Raw genomic sequence first — 16,260 nt, forward strand, 5'->3', positions numbered from 1 at the left:
ACCCATTTTTTTGCTAACCATACAACCCCCTCGTGCATTATTTTCCTAGGCGTGCTATGCACATTATATATATGCGTGTGTTATTTGCTAAAATATGGTGTCTTGTCTTTTGTTGTTTGTACTTTTGTGATTATATTAGATAATCCATTGTTAAAAGCTCGACCCGACAGCCTTGCCTGCTGCTGCACCTCCACTCCTGCCACAGGTGCTGGTGGGGGCTCTGGCGGTTGGCAGTGGCTGCTCACGATCAGGGTGGCCACACCAAAAGGGGGTGGCAGACAGGGCTGCCACTGTCAGCTGCACTCCTGATACCCGCACACCTGCTCCCTGCTCAGTCCTTTCCATGCTCTCAATGTGCCTCCCCCACCCCCACAACTGTGCGCCCAGACATGCACAAAGTCCCAATCTGATCTGGCTACTGACTGACGCAACCCTCACTTGCCTCTCAGCCGCACACCTAGCAAGGCTGGCCTCCTGTATCCAGTGGATACAGCTCTTGGGCTTTACCCAGGGTGCAGGCAGCAGCTGGGGCTGATGGGCCCAGGCTGCTCCTGCTCCTCAGGCAGGTGGAACAGCAGACAGGGCTGGGTACATAAACCTGGGGCTCGTCTGTATATAATATGGTGTTCACACAACATCCAAATCACATAATGACCTATTTCACAGAATGTATCGAGGACGTTAAGTGACACGTGACTGTATATTCATAAGGGATATTAGCCTGTAGTTTTCTTGTCTGGTTTTGGTATCAGGGTTATTTTTGCTTCATAGAATGAATTAGGGAATATTCCTTCCTCCTCTATCTTTTGGAAGAGTTTAAATAATATTGTTATCAATTTTTCTCTAAATGTTTGGTCCAGGACTTTTGTTGTTGTTGTTGGGAGGTTTATGATCACTGATTCAATTTGTTCACTTGTTATGGGTCTGATGAGATTTTTTATTTCCTCTTGAGTCGGTTCGGGTAGGTTGTGTGCTTCTAAGAATTTGTCCATTTCACCTAGGTTATCTAATTTGTTACCATACAGTTGTTCGTAATATTCTGTCATAATTCTCTTTATTTCTATCACGTCAGTTGTAATGTCTCCTCTTTCATTTCTAATTTTGGTCATTTGCATCTTTTCTCTTCTTTTCTTTGTCAGTCTAGCAAAAGGTTTGTCAATTTTATTGATCTTTTCAAAGAACCAACTTCTGGTTTTGTTGATTCTCTCTATTGTTTTTCTGTTTATTTTATTTATTTCTGCTCTGATCTTCGTTATTTCCATTCTTCTGATAAGTGTAGGCTTAGTTTGCTCTTCTCTTTTTAGTTCCTCAAGTTGTAGAGTTAGGCTGTTGATTTGAGATCCTTCTTTTTTCATGTAGGCATTTATTGCTATAAGTTTCCCTCTAAGTACTGCTTTCACTGCATCCCATAATTTTTGGGGTATGTTGTACTTTCATTTTCCTCTAAGAAATGTGTGACTTCTCTTTTGATTTATTCCTTGATCTATTGGTAGTTTAATAGTCTGTTGTTTTAATTTTCATGTTTGTGTATTTTCCAGGTTATTTTGTATTATTGATTACTAGCTTCAATCTGATATGTTCAAGAAAATACTTTGTATGATTTCAATGTTTTAAAATTTATTGAGCCTTGCTTTGTGACCTAACATGTGGTCTCTCCTGGAGAATAATCCATGCTCACTGGATAGAATCTATATTGTTCTGTTGTTGGGTGGAGTGTTCTCTATGTGTCTGTTAAGTCTAGTTGGTTTATAGGGTCATTCAGGTCCTCTGTTTCCTTGCTGTTTCTAGATATTCTGTCCAATATTGAAAGTGGTGTACTGAAGTCTCCAACTATTACTGTAGTGCTATCCCTTTCTCCCTTCAGTCCTATCAGTGTTTGCCTTATATATTTATGTGCTCCAATGTTGGGTGCATATATATTTATGATCGTTAAATCTTGATGAATTGACCCTTTCCATCACTATATAATGTCCATCTTTACCTGTTCTAGCAGATTTTGTCTTAAAGTCTACTTTATCTGATATTAAGAGTGACACCCCAGCTTGCTTTTGGTTATTATTTGCATGGAATTTTTTTTTTCCATCCTTTCATTTTCAACCTATTTGTGTCCTTGGGTCTAAGGTGTTTCTCTTGTAAACAGCATACAGCTGGATCATGTTTTTTTAATCCATACTGCTACCCTCTCCCTTTTAATTGCAGCAGTTAGTCCATTTACATTCCCTGTAATTACTGATAAGAAGTTACTTACTTCTGCCATTTTGTTTTTTTTTGTGTGTGTGTCTTAAGCCTTCTTTGTCTTTGTCCTTTACCACTGCCTTCTTTTGTGTTTTGTTGGTTTATTGTAGTGGGCCATTTTGGTTTTCTTCTCCTTTCCTTTTGAGTATTTTTTTAGATATTTTCTTAGTGGTTATCATGAATGTTACATTTAACAGGCTGTACTTATAATATCCTATGGTAAGTTGGTACCAACTAAACTTAAGTAACATTCAAGAAATTCTATACTTAAACCATTTCTCCCCCCTTTTGTTGTTATCACTATTACATCTTTATATTTCATGTGCCCTGTAACATAATTTTATCCTTGCTTTTTCTACATTTGTTATTAAAAAGCATGAAGGACAAAACAATTAGAATTATCAAGCATTGTCATGAATTGAATTATGTCCCCCAAAAAATGTGTGTATCAATTTGGCTGGGCCATGATTCCCAGAATTGCGTGGTTGGCCTCCATTTTGTAATTGTAATTTTATGTTAAAGCGGACTGGGTGGGATTGTAACACCACCCTTACCCAGGTCACATCCCTGATCCAACGTAAAGGGAGTTTCCCTGGGGTGTGGCCTGCACCACCTTTTATCTCTCAAGAGATAAAAGGAAAGAGAAGCAAGCAGAGAGTTGGGGACCTCATACCATCAAGAAAGCAGTGCCAGGAGCAGAGTGCGTCCTTTGGATTGGAGTTCCTGCGCAGACAAGCTCCTAGTCCGGGGGAACACTGAAAAGAAGAAGGCAAACAGAGAGAAAAAGCCTTCCCCTGGAGCTAACGCCCTGAATTTGGACTTTTAGCCTACTTGACTCTGAGGAAATAAACTTCTCTACGTTAAAACCATCCACTTGTGGTATTTCTGTTATAGCAGCACTAGATGACTAAGACAAGCATGAATACCTTATTACTAGCTCTTATACTTGTCCATGCAATTCCCTTTATTAAAGATCTTTTTTTTTTTTTTTTTTTAAATGTATGGCTTTGAATTACTTGCTGGTGTCTTTTCCTTTTCATGTGCAGAACTCCCATCCCATTAGTATTTTTTTATAAGGCTGGTCTGGTGGATATGAACTTTCTCTGGGAAAGTTTTACTTTCACCCTGATTCCTGAAGAACAGTTTTGCTGGGTATAGCATTCTTGGTTGACAGTTTTTTTTTTTTTTCTTTCAGCACTTTAAATATATCATTCCATTTCCTCTGGCCTTCAATGTTTCTGAGGGAAAATGGGCACTTGAACTTATAAGGGATCCTTTGTGTGTAGCTGCTTCTCTCTCACTGCTTTCAGGATTCTCTCTTTACCCTTACTTTTTGAGAGCCTAACTATGATGTGTCTTGGTGTAGATCTCTTTGGGTTTATTCTGCTTGGGGTTCTTTGAGAATACTGGATTTGTAGATTCATGTCCTTTGACAGACTGGGGAAATTTTCTGTCATGATTTCTTCAAATATTCTTTCTGTCCCTTTCTCTCTCTCATCTCCTTCTGGAACTTCCATGATGCATATATTAGGTCTCTTGTTGTTGTCCCATATTTCCATTAAGCTGTGCTCAGCTTTCTTGAGCCTCTGTTCTTGTTGCTCTTCAGCCTCTGTAATTTTGACTGTCTTATCCTCTAATTCACTGATTCTTTCTTCTGCCTGATTAAATCTTGTTAAATCCTTCCATTGTTTCCTATTTCAGTTATTGTCCTTTTCAATTGTAATATTTGTTTTCTTTTTATCTCTTTTTGTTCCTACATTCTTTTCCTTATTTCTTTTAGATCTTTGTCTATGTTTTCCCTTAACTCTTAAATTATGTTTAACGTTGTATTACATTCTTCCATTCTTTTCATTATTTGACCTTCCATTGATAAATTTTCACTCTATTAGTCATGTTCATTTGGATGGGTCATTGTTTCTCTTTCCTTTATGTGTCTTGTGATTTTTTTTGTTGGGGCATTGGAGTTTTCGAGGTGTTAACTTTCTCAGTTCTCTCCAGTATTCGGTGTTTTTGCCCGCACTATTTTCTCTTAGGCAGGCAGAGCCTTTGGCCTTTGCTTACTGTTTCCTCTCCCTTTCTGTGATAGCTCCTTCTCCTTCCTGTTTTAAATGGGTTTTGAAAGTTCCAGATCTCAGTTTTCAACTTTCAGTGTCTTCCAAAGACACCAGAGAACATGCTGCGGACAATCTGTCCACCGGTCGGCACTGCCACTCTGGCGAGATATTGCACCCTAGTCATTCTGTCCACCAGGGGGCATAGTTCTCTCTCCCTCTGCTTATTACTCCTTTCCCCTCTCTGTTTCTGCAACCACGTTTTTAGTTGGAAAACCCACACCCAGCCAGCCCCCCTCAGGGCTGGGTGTTGCCCCCTGGTTTTGTCCGAGGCTTCCTTCCCTGCTCTGTGGGTGCTGCTTATATCTGAGTTGGCATTCAGGAGAAGCACAGGCAGAACTTCCTCCATTTCAGGAGGAGGCGGAGGGGCTGGCACACTTCAGAATGACTTCTGAGAGATCTGTCTGGTTGGTTTCAAAGCCCCAGTGGCCCTGTGGTGGTTGGGGAAGCAGTCTTTACTTAGGTGACTCCACTGTAGAACCTTCTGTAGGAGTGCATATCAGAATCGGACCAGCAACCAACAATTACTGGGTGGAGGAAGGGCTGTCATGCTCCAAACACACCTTCCTCAGGGAGGTCTGCCTTGTCGCTATCAGAGTGCCCCAGTATGAGGTTGTCTATGAGTGCAGCCTCTACTCAAGATGCTTGTTTCCTAACACACAGCAGCCTCAGTCAGTAGTCCTCAGTGATGACCTGAAGGGGCCAGACAGACCCAAACTGAACCCCAGGGAAGTATATCCTCTTGCTTTTCGGAGCCTGAGAAATGGGATATGCAGGGAGGGAAGTATACAGCTGCCTATGGGACAGACTCCACTGCAGGGGCCTTCTGTAACAGTTTGCAGCAGTCTGGCAACCAACAGTTACTGAGTGGGGGAAGGGGTGTCATGTGCCATTCAGGTCCCCATAGAGGCCTGCCTTGTTGCTATCAGAGTCCCTCTCCACCCAGTAGATTTTTGGCTGTGAGCACAGCCTCCACTCAAGATGCCTCCTTCCTAGCACACAGCAGCCTCAGTCAGCAATCCTCAGAGGCAACTGGAAGTGGGGGCAGACTAACCTGAATTGACCCCCAGGGAGGTCTGTCCTATTGGTTTCAGAGACCTGAGCTATGTGGTGTGCAAGAAGGCAAGGAGAGTGCTGTGTATGCGAGCAGACTCCACTGCAGGGCACCTTATATAGCAATTCACAGCAGCCTTACCACTGCCAGTGTCTGGGTCGGGGAGGGGCTGTCACACTACAAACAGACCCCTAGGGAGGTCTGCCTTGTTGCTATCAGAGCCCACCTCCCCATAGTATTTTGGCTATGAGTGCAGCTTCCATAGCAACCTTGGTCTGCATTCTTCAGCACCAACAAGAAGGGGGAACAGACAGACCCAAACTGACCCTCAGGAAGGTCTGTCCTGTTGGTTACAGAGGCCTGTGCTATGGGGTGCACAGGGAGGCAGGCAGCATGTTGACTATGGGAGCAGACTCTACTGCAAGGGCCTTCTGCAGTAATTCACAGCAGCCTTGCAGCTGACAGTGTCCAGGTGGGGGAGGTGCTGGCACATGCTGAATGGACCCCAGGGGAAGTCTGTCTTGTTGATTTTAGAGCAGAAACTTGGGGTCCTGTCTCCTTGTACAGGCAGGGGGTGTGCTGGTTATGGAAGCAGGCTCTTTTGCTGGGGCTGCTTCCCCAATTCACAGCAGCTGGAGGCCCATGTGGCTGGGGGAGGGATGGGGTGGTGGGAGAGACAATTTTCCTACAGTATGCTTCTCGTTTCTTTGTTGATTCTTGCAGTTCCTAGCTGCTTTCCGTTGCTCCCTGATTCAGAGTCCCTCAAGGCTTAGCCCCATTTCCTTGTATTTTGCGGGGAGGGTTGGAACAATGGTCTGTTTACTCCAACATCTTCCCAGCCCCTACATTTTCTTCCAAGAATTTTATGGTTTTAGTTTTCACATTTAGGTCTTTGACCCATTTTGAGTTAGATTTTGTGTATGGTGTGAGGCATGGATACTGATTCATTCTTCTGCATATGGAAATCCAATTTTCCCAGTACCATTTACTGAAGAGCGTCTTCCTTTCCTATTGAATGGACTGAGCACACTTGTTGAAAATCAGTTGACCATGGGGGCACCTCTTCCCACTGCCCTCAGGACCAAGCAGAGCCCCATAGCCACCCTCGGATCTTGCCTCTGCCCTCCTAGACCTGCCCATATGTGCACACACAATATTGCCCTTTCTTGCCTCCAGGCCTAGGTCACACTGGACCCTGCTGCCAAGGCCCTGCCCAACTTTCAAGACCTAGTACCCACATCCCCCCAACCAGGGCCCACTGTCAGCAGATGTGTGCTGAAGAAACATGAAACCTGACTGCAAAAGGAGGAGTCCATCAGCTGCCCGCCCTCCCAGCCAGGCCTTGACAGGGGTGGCTGTGAACACTCAAAGTACAGGTGCCAAGGACTGGGTTGGGCTGGGGCGAGTCATGCAACAAGGTCCAGTCTAGACCAGCAGTCCCTGCTGTGCAGCCCCCAGTCCGTATCCTCATCTCTAAAGGGCCTCATCAAGGGCTGGTGGATGTGGAGGGCATGAGGCTGGCACCATGCCTGGCACCTTGGCCATTTTCTGGGCCTGAAGACCAATGTACCACTGACTCCTGGCCTCTTTCTTGGCCACTCAAGGACTCTAGCCAAAAAATATCAGCCAGGAGCTAGCCCAGAGCAGGCCCCCATGGTCAGATCACCTCAGAGGGTGGTGCTAGTGAAGCTCCCCTCCTGGCCTCTCTAGTCCTCCTACCTGCCTTGGCCTAGCCCCTCAGAGCCTTCATCCTGTCCCTGTGCCCTGTCTAGACTGGCGACGCCAGGCCCCTGCCAGGATCCCTACTCCACCACCTGCCCTGCTCATACTGTGGGACCGTCACAGTGGTCACCAGGTAACAGAAACTGATGCCTCAAGCTGAGTGACCACAAATTGGAGGTCAGGGGCACAAATCTGGCCCAGATGGGTTGCTGAATTAGAAGTCAGCATATGCCAACCCAACCAGGGGATCTCGTGTAGATATCTGAATTCTGGGACCTAAGAAAGTGGGGATGGGGTGCCCTGGGCTGCACTGCCCCCCTGCTGCCTGGCAGAGATAGGCCATTGAGGCCCCGTGAGGGCCAGGCAACCCCACGGCCTCATCAGCATTCCCTCCGGGCCCTGTGGGGCTTGAGACTGTGACCCCTGCATTATGCAAACATGAGCCCATCTTCTGATTACTCCTCCAAGGTCATGCATGTGCACTTTAAGCAGGGCCTTCAATACCTTTACTCTTAGCAGGGATGAGTGGGGTACTTCAGGCACTGGGGAAAGCAAGAGGGGGACATTCTGTAGGGACCCAGATGCCACATGTGTCACAAAGCCTGCTCCTGGAGGTGGCACCTTTCAAGGATGGCCTGGGGCAGGCAGAGTCTCTGCCTGCTTCTGAAAGAAGGTATTTTTGGGGAAGAGCTGACATGGGCCTGCCTTTCCCCCAGTGCTGCCCTTGGGGAACAGTTGATGCCAACTTCCCGTCCACCTGCCATTCTGATTCCTCATGACACTAGTTCCAGCCCCCGAGCCTCCCCACGGTCAGGCCCCCCCTGAGAACATGGGGCCTCATCCAGCAAGTCTCACTGAACATTCCCTCCCCAACCAGACACTCTTCCTTTGATAATGCATCCTCAGGTGGGTCCAATGAACTACTCCGCCCCCTGGAGGCTCACACAGAGATGACAGTCACCTCCAGCCCAGACTGTCTCCTGGGGAAGCACCTGAAGGATAAACAGTGCGTCTCCCTCCCCAGAACCCAATGCCCTGCCATGGCTACACAAGTGCCACAGATGCATGCATGGACGGATGAACAAGTGAACAATGGTTGCACCCTTGGTGGGCCCAGGTGCTGCACTTGGTCTGGTTTTCCTTACTCTCCCAAGGCCTGTCAGGAGGGTGCTGGGCTCCCCATTTCACAGATGGAGCACTGAGGCTCACAGAAGGGGAAAACTCTTGCTCTTGCTTGGTCTGGTATGGCTAACCTTCAGGCCTGTTTTCTGCTTCCTAAAACTGGTCTCCTCTGCTCCCAAGAGCAGTCAGGCCTGGGCATACAGGAAGTGATTAATGAATACAGAGCTGCCCACAACGCTCTGGGTGGAGTAGGTAGGAGCAGGGAGCAGCCCCCTTCTAGACAGCAAGGATCCCACCAGTGCTGAGGTTGCTCAGTGCACCTGAGCGGCTCCTATGCTCATGAACCATGGCAATAGGTTAGTCATTATTATCACTGCTCCCTCTAGGGCTGCAGTGCTGACAGGGCTGGCTGGGGGAAGGCTAGTGGCAAGGCAGTACAGGACCAAGCCTTGAGGCACGCATGGGGCTGGTCTGCAGCAGGATCATCAGTGAAGGCAGGCCCTGCTCAGGCGGGCAAGGGTGACATGAATCAGACCAGCGCTGCGATGGAAACAAATGTTCCCAGGGATTCCATGGAGGACAAGAAGGCCTTGTCTTTGGGGGCCCCATCTGCCCCCTGTCTCTGCAGGAGCCCACGGCCAGAGTCTGGAGGCAGCTGGAGGCTAGGAAGGCAGTCTGGGCCTTGGAGTCAGAGGACTGAATCCAACCTGGGGTCACCAGATTGTATGTAGCTGCGTGACCTCAGCATGTCACTCCTCTGTAAACCAGACCACAAATGCTGACTCGCAGGATCTGTGCCTGCCCACAAGGGGCATCTGGGGGGGTCTTTAAAATTCAAAGGAGAAGTTCAAGTATGCCAAGCACATGCCCATAACACCTCGCCCCTGCACCCCTGTGCCTCAAGACTCTGCCTCTTGTTCATGTGTGGGGTCACCCTGGCTGTGCCCTGCAGCTAGGCCTTCCCCACACCGCAGCCTAGGTCTTAGCCGCCTGCATCTCCCGGCTCAGAGACGTGAGCAGAAATGGCTCAATCAGGATATAATCATTTTTAATTAACGTGCAGATCATTTCACAGGCTGATCTCCTTGGAGACCAAAGGGAAGACGGTCTTTTAAGATTTTCCTTTGCCTACCCCCACCTCTCCCAGATGAAGTTGAAGGCCTCCCCCCTTCACCCACCCAGCCACAACCTTGAAAGCAGCACAAAAGCCTGATGCCTGGATCTCTCCTGGGGCCACTGGGGGGAAGTGCGTGCTGCATACAGACACACACACGTGCCCAGGCTCAGGGCACCCCCCAGAAATGCACAAGGGGATCAGACACACACAGACATGGCACATACAGATATAGACAGACACGCACAAGCAGACATACACAGACACAGCACACACAGACACACAGGCACACGTGTCCAAGCTGGCAGGAACACAGACTCCTTAAGAGATATACACACAGGATCAGAGACACAGACATGCACACTCACAGACACACATGGACATGCACTCATACCACACACAGACACACACCACACACAGACATGCACACATACACACCACAGACACGCACACACACCATACGCATACCCACAGACACACACATATGCACAGACACACCACATGCAGGCACACACACTCACAGGGATGTCACATGTACAGACACACACACAGAGACACACAGACATGCACAGGCACACCACATGCACAGACATGCCACACATACAAACACACCACACCCATGCGCACTCACTTGCCACACCCATGGACACACAGACACACACACACGGGCCAAAAATGGCGGCACACTGAGCCCAGGAATGCACAAATGGGGTTAGAGACACACAGCCATCATACACAGGTGTAGACAGACAGGCACACACCTGTGGGTACACCAAAACACCCTAATTCCCACAATCCCAGGAGGATTTCTCTTTGCCTCAACGTGGGCATGCTGGCAGGGAAAGGCACAGAAAGGCCCTGTCCTCTGATGGGGAGTCAGAGAACCAAGAAGCCACCTGCCCAGGTACTGCCTCCACCTGGTGTGGCTCCATCTCACCCCCACAGCCTCCCCCGACACCCCTCAAAGAGCTGTTCTGCTGAGCCCTGCAGAGCCCACCCCTTTCCAGGCGGATGCCCAGCATTTCCCCCAGGCCAGCCCGGGCTCTCCTCCATGGCCCCAGAACCACTAAGGAAGGGGATGGGGGGCTTATCTCCGTCCTTGTTTTGAACATGTCCTTCCTTCTTCTCCCTTCCCCTTCGTTTTCTTCCCTGCTCACCTCCCTTCCCTCTTTTTAGTCCCTTTCTTCCTCTCCCACTTTCTCCTTTCCTCTCTCCTCCTTCTGCCTTTATTTATCCCCGTCCTCCCCAGGGGCTTCCTGAGGCCTCTCTGAGTTCAGAGGGAGAGCTGAAGAAGTAGCCTGCCCTTCCCCAAGAGTCCATGGGGGGTGCAAACGGTTAAGAGCTCAACTACTAACCGAAAGGTTGGCGGTTTGAGTCCAGCCAGAGGTGCTTCGAAAAAAAGGCCTAACCAGAAGAACTAGATGGTGCCTGGCGACCACCAATGAACTTTCTGACAGGGAACACAACAGAGGGTCCCTGATGGAGCAGTAGAACGATGGGATGCAGAACTCAAACTCTAGGAAGAAGACCAGACTTAATGGTCGACTGAGACTGGAGGCAGCCCGGAAAGCATGGCCCCTGGTCTCTCTATCACCCCAGAACTAAAACAATTTCCGAGGCCAACTCTTCAGACAGGGATTGGGCTGGACTGTGGGACATAAAGTGATACTTGTGAAGAATGTGCGTCTTAGTCAAGTAGATACAAGAGACCAAATGGGCGGCTTCTGTCTAGAGGTGAGATGGGAAGGCAGAGAGAGTTAGGAGCTGGTTGAATGTTCATGGGGAATCAGGGGTGGAGGGGAGGAGTGTACTGTCGCAGAATGGGGTGAGCGGTTGGGGTCTCATAACAATGTATGTTAAAAAAAAAAAAATTCTGTATGGGAGACTAACTTGAAATGTTAACTTCATTTAATTACAACAATTAAAAAGAAAGAAAGGCGTAGCTAGCAATCTGCTTCCAAAAACTCACAGCCTTGAAAAATCTCTGGTGCACAGTTCTACTCTGACACATAGGGTCTCCATGAGTTGGAACTGACAGCTGGTTTAGAACTGGTTTTGTCCTTCCCCACCTCCCTACCCCCGTGATCCATACTATCTCCTCCCCCAGCTCCAGCACAAGTGGAAGGCTAGGCCTTCGGACAAATAAACTGAGGCATGGGGCAGGAGTACAACCCCTGGGATCCTCTACCGCCAGGCTCTCCTGGATCTGAAGCCCCCTCCCCCGACACCTGTTTCGGATCCTCAGCTTTTCCTCCTGAGAAATGAGATGACAAGACAAAAGGGGAGTTGTGAAGAGGGTCAACGGGGCACCTCATAGCTGGCCAACCACAGGCTGGTGACTTGGGTGGCCCCAGGTCTCGTGAATGTGGCTAGTGTGTGTGACCCAGAAGGGCTGAGGGGCCTGGTTGGGGCTCCACCTGGGGCAAGCTGAGTGTTCCTCCTTCCATGTGTGGTAGGAAGCCTTCCTGCATGCAAACCCCCAGATAACAGAGGAGCAGCCGCTGCTGCACAGCCCAGTGATGGCTGTGTGACCTTGGGGTCACTGCCCTCTGGCTCCTCAGTCAGATGAGGGGGTCAAACAGGAGACTAACCATGCAGGCTCCTTTCAGCTCTAGAGGAAGGTTCTAGATTGTGGGGAAGGAAGGAGAACAGTGTCCCACTTATCCAGGGAAAATCACAGAAGCCAGTTCCTTCCACTGGAGGCACGGTTGAGCCTCCTACACTAGCAGCGTCATTTTGAGGAAATCATTTTAAACATAAAAAAAAAAAAAAAAAAAAGCCCTATGCACAAAACACATTCCCTGCATCACTCCCTGGGAGCCTCCAGAACGTTTAACAAAAGGGAATATGAAGTAAACGATGGCACAGCCACTCTATTGGAGAAGCCTGGAAACACCAGCCATGGTGTTTATGAAGAAATGGTTACAGAACAGGAAAAGGCTCCTGTCAACCAGTGAAGAAAGCAGGATATACATCTGAGTATAGAGAACAACCACAGTCTTTAGAAACAAACCAGCCACCAAGTAGACAAAGACTGGGAAGGACCACATAAAAATTATCATCATTGTCATGGCCTGTGAAGATTGTCAGGAACACTTTTCTCTTATTTTCTCTATTTCTTGGATTTTCTACGAATCATATGTTTAAATGTATATATCAAAAAGTCTAAAAAATTATGAAATGCCTCCAATTGAGAAACCTTGCCCCTTCATTCATTTATTCATTCATTCATGATGGATTCATGCACTCTTGCATTTGTCTGGCCAAAGCTATATGCCCACTGTGTGCCAGGCCGGAAGCTCCTCAATGCATAGGGGATGTCCTTGCCTATAGGAGGCATTTGGTCCTCCAAGGGGAAGTCAACCACACGAACTACACCAAGGGACACCAAGGGACTCTTGCTGTAGTAGGGCACGTGGGGCAGGCAGAGAGGAATGTTGCTGGTTCAGTTCTGTCTCCCAGCATGCTCTCACTGGGCCTGCCCTTGGCTGCTAGGGCCTCAGAGTCCAACGGGGCGGGGGCGGGGGCGTGCAGAAACTTACCCCTCACCAGGCCTCCTGCCATGGGTACTGAGGGTGGGGCTGGGAATAGAGCAAAGGTGTGGGGAGGGACTAGCCAGCTCACAGAGCCTCCCCAACCGGGGCAAAGGCCATTCCACAAGGGCCCTCCACCCCAGCCCTGGCGGAGAGTCCCCTTCAGTTCTAGGTATAGCCCTGGCTTGTAAGCCCATTTCCTCCAGGCCACAAGGCCACTCTCCACAAGGTCCCTGGACAATGCACCACCTGGGCAGGCCCTGTCTGGTGTGGAAGGGGGCACAGGGTATAAATCTGCCCACTCCTGTCATTGGGTGTCAGCTGTTAGCATGACCATCAGCCTGTTCCCACTGGGGGTTGGGGGGACAGATTTCTGGAGGATGGTTAAATCTTTCTATTCCTGGACCAAGAGGCAGAATAGCCTGAAAAGAGTACCCCCACCCCGCTTAAAAAAGGTGCCTTCTCTCCCCCCAAGGAATGCTCTCTCAAAGTAGGGAGAGGAATTTCCTCTACCTGCCTGGGAGGCCAGCTTGGGGTCTAGGGCCTGACTCCCTATCCTAGGAAGGGAAAGGGGAGGGGGCACCTTTATCCCTCCCTGGCTGCTTACATCGGAATCCAATTAAGGCAGATTTTCAGACCTGCCCGCCCACAAAAGGAGCAAAAAGATCTGGAGGCTTTGGGTGGCGGAAGCCCTGACCTAGCGGGTCCTCTTTTTGAGTTGAACCTCCCCCCCATCCAGGATTGCAATTCCCAGAAATTCTCTGGACTAGCACTGCCTTCCCATGGCCCCGGTGGGTGCGTGGAGAAGTTCCCATCACTACTTCCCTCCTCCTTCATGTTCTCCTCCCCTATCCCTGGGGGAGGGGGCTAAGCGCCCGGCTCTCCGGGTCACCGGAGCAGCGTCTGCTGTGGCTGACAGGAGACAAACATTTCGTCACACACATACACTTCGCCCTCGGGATCACCTCTTTCAGTCCGCATTGTCCAGGAGGGGAGAGGACGGGGCGCGGAGGAGGGGGATAAGGTAAGGGGGCCCTCGATGCGCCTGGAGTCACCAGTCAATCACAAGCCCCAGAGGGGCTAGAATCTGTGACCCTGGCAACGAACCCAGGCCTCTAACTGCCACCGCGCACCTCTCCTAGCCCAGGCGCCATTCGACGTCAACGTCTCTAACCCAAACAAGTCCCTCCCCCTTCGAGTACCCTCTCCTACCCGGCCGGGGGTTCAGCAGCCCTGAGAGATCAAGTGACAACCCGTCCCCCCGCCCCAGACGGCAGAGGCACGAGATTTCATTTTTCAGCCAGGCTTGCAGCCGTGCGGGAGGCAGGGGCGCAGGGCAGGGGGCTCCAGGCAGGCTCCGGCCGGGCGAGGGGAGGGGTCTCCGGGGAAGTGTTTGAAGCGGCTCCTCCAACTCATCCAGATCCGGAAGCTGCCGGCTAAGGGAGGAAGGCGGGGGCGGGGAGAGCGCGACCTTAAGCACTTGCGGGCGGTGAGGAGGGGACACGGCGGCCAGAGGAAGCACCAGAGGCGTCGGGGGCTCCGAGTCCCCCGGGAGGCTGCGCTCCTGGGAAGTTTCCCACCGGCTGCCCGGGGCAGAACAAGGTGCGCAGACGGGCCCTCCATGGCCCAACCAGCTCCTGGGTGGACTACGAACTTGAGCAAAAGTCTCCTTCTCCGGGCATCCCTTACCTCCCCGTCTGCAGCCACCAGCCCCGCCATCTCAGCCCCTTGCCCTGCGCCAGTGCCACTGTCTCCAAGACCTCTCACCAAGGCATTGTGGAGAAAGGGGAGTGGGATCACCAGCACAACCAAACAACAGCCAAAAAAACCCCAAAAGAAATTCCGTCTCCTGAGATCCATCCCCTCAACCGGTCTGGAAAACCCCAAAACAGGCAAATCTGCAACTCCAGCCCAGATCTCGGGGCGGCGGGCGGGTGCCGGACCCCGCCGGCGGCCCGGGTGGGTGCAGGTCTCAACCCGGCAGGGGGCCAGAAACATTCTCGCCCTGGAACGGTCCCCGAAGACACAAAGCTCCGGCCGCCAACAATACCTGCGGGCTCCTCTGGGTCTCGCGGGTGCCGAGGCTGCGCGGCTCGCCGTCTCCCGTTTCCCCGCCGTCTCTCCGGTCCGCAGGCGCGCTCTCCCCCTCGCTTCTTCCAGAACGGGGCGACCAGATGAGGTCCTTGGGAGAAAAAAAGGTGAGCGCTCGCGCGCTTCCTTTCTCTGCCGCCCGCGGCTCAAGGCGACCCGGGCTCGCTCCTTTCTCCCTCGCGCTCCCGCGCACGCCGCGTCTCGCACCCCGCGTTTCCTCCTCAGCCGCCCCTGCAAGCGCCCTCAGTAGCCATTATGCGCGGGCCGCAGGGGGACAAATCAGAGACGGCCGGTGGCCTCAGCCACTCCGCCAGCGCGATGAGGGCGCGGGGCGCGCGCGAGAAGGGGCGCGCGGCGAGGGGGCTTGGCTCTGCTTAGCCCGAGCCCCAGACGCGGGGGAGGGGAGGGAAAAGAGGGGAGGAGAGGAGGGAGGGGCTGCAGCGAGGAGGAGTGGCGGAGTTCGGGAGACAGGGAAGAGGAGGGGGCGCGGGGAGACGCTCCTGCTGCTCTCCCCGCGGGGGCCCGAGGTCACCGGCTGGGAGGCTCCGAGCGCTGAGGAACCGGGTGTGTTTGTGTGTGTGTGAATGTGTGTGTGCGCGCGCATGCACGCGCGTGCGTCAGGGATAGAGTGGGAGAGAGGACCGCTTTAACATTTTCCCAGGGACTTATGCACCCGCAGGGAAGCTCCTGGCCGTCCGTTTGGGTCAGTGTGTGTATCAGTGTGGATTGTAGATTTCTGGTCTGTGCTTATGTGTGAATGTCACGACGCTTGGGGGTCTGGGTGCGACCTGACGAACATGTTTCTGGGTCTTCGTGGGGCTGAGAGATGCGGCGCCTGCGTAGGGTTGTGTGTGTTTGTGGGCGATCGTTTACAGAGGGCTTCTTCGTGGCTGGGATTGTGCCTGTGTGTGTCCCAGGGTTTGCGTGTCTGTGCGGGGTTGTGTGTGTATGGATTGTGTCTGTGTGAGGCTGTGAGTGTCCGAGGGGCGTCGTGTGTCTGTGTGGGCTTGCTGATGAGTGGGATTGCGGTTGTGTGGGCCTGCGTGCTGGGTGGGGAGGGGCAGTGCGCCTGTACAGGCTGTGGGGCTGTAGGCAGTTGTGTGTGGGGCTGTGCTCTGCGTGCTGGTCTGAGGCCTGGTGGGTGAAGAGGGGAATCCGCGTGGCATCGGGGATCGCACCGCCGCAGAAGAGCCGCTTAAGGCGCGAACAGGCGGCGCAGAGCTCGGGGCGCAGCGTGGATGTGTAGTGGTGAAAGGGAGGGCGGAGACAAGGGGGCCT

The 16,260-nt window shown here is 51.3% G+C and overlaps 1 protein-coding gene across 1 annotated transcript in view; it reads right to left on the reverse strand.

Annotated features, from left to right (window-relative positions):
• RAI1 (retinoic acid induced 1) overlaps positions 1–16,260 on the reverse strand; it is a 118,472-nt gene that overhangs the window by 81,887 nt on the left and 20,325 nt on the right. Inside the window, exon 4 of the mRNA XM_023735551.1 lies at positions 14,942–15,073. The gene's annotated coding sequence lies outside the window, so the exon portion shown is untranslated. The remainder of the gene's footprint in view (positions 1–14,941; positions 15,074–16,260) is intronic.

The sequence above is a fragment of the Trichechus manatus genome, unplaced genomic scaffold, assembly GCF_000243295.1.
Source record: "Trichechus manatus latirostris isolate Lorelei unplaced genomic scaffold, TriManLat1.0 scaffold00080, whole genome shotgun sequence".
Taxonomy (NCBI): Eukaryota; Metazoa; Chordata; class Mammalia; order Sirenia; family Trichechidae; genus Trichechus; species Trichechus manatus.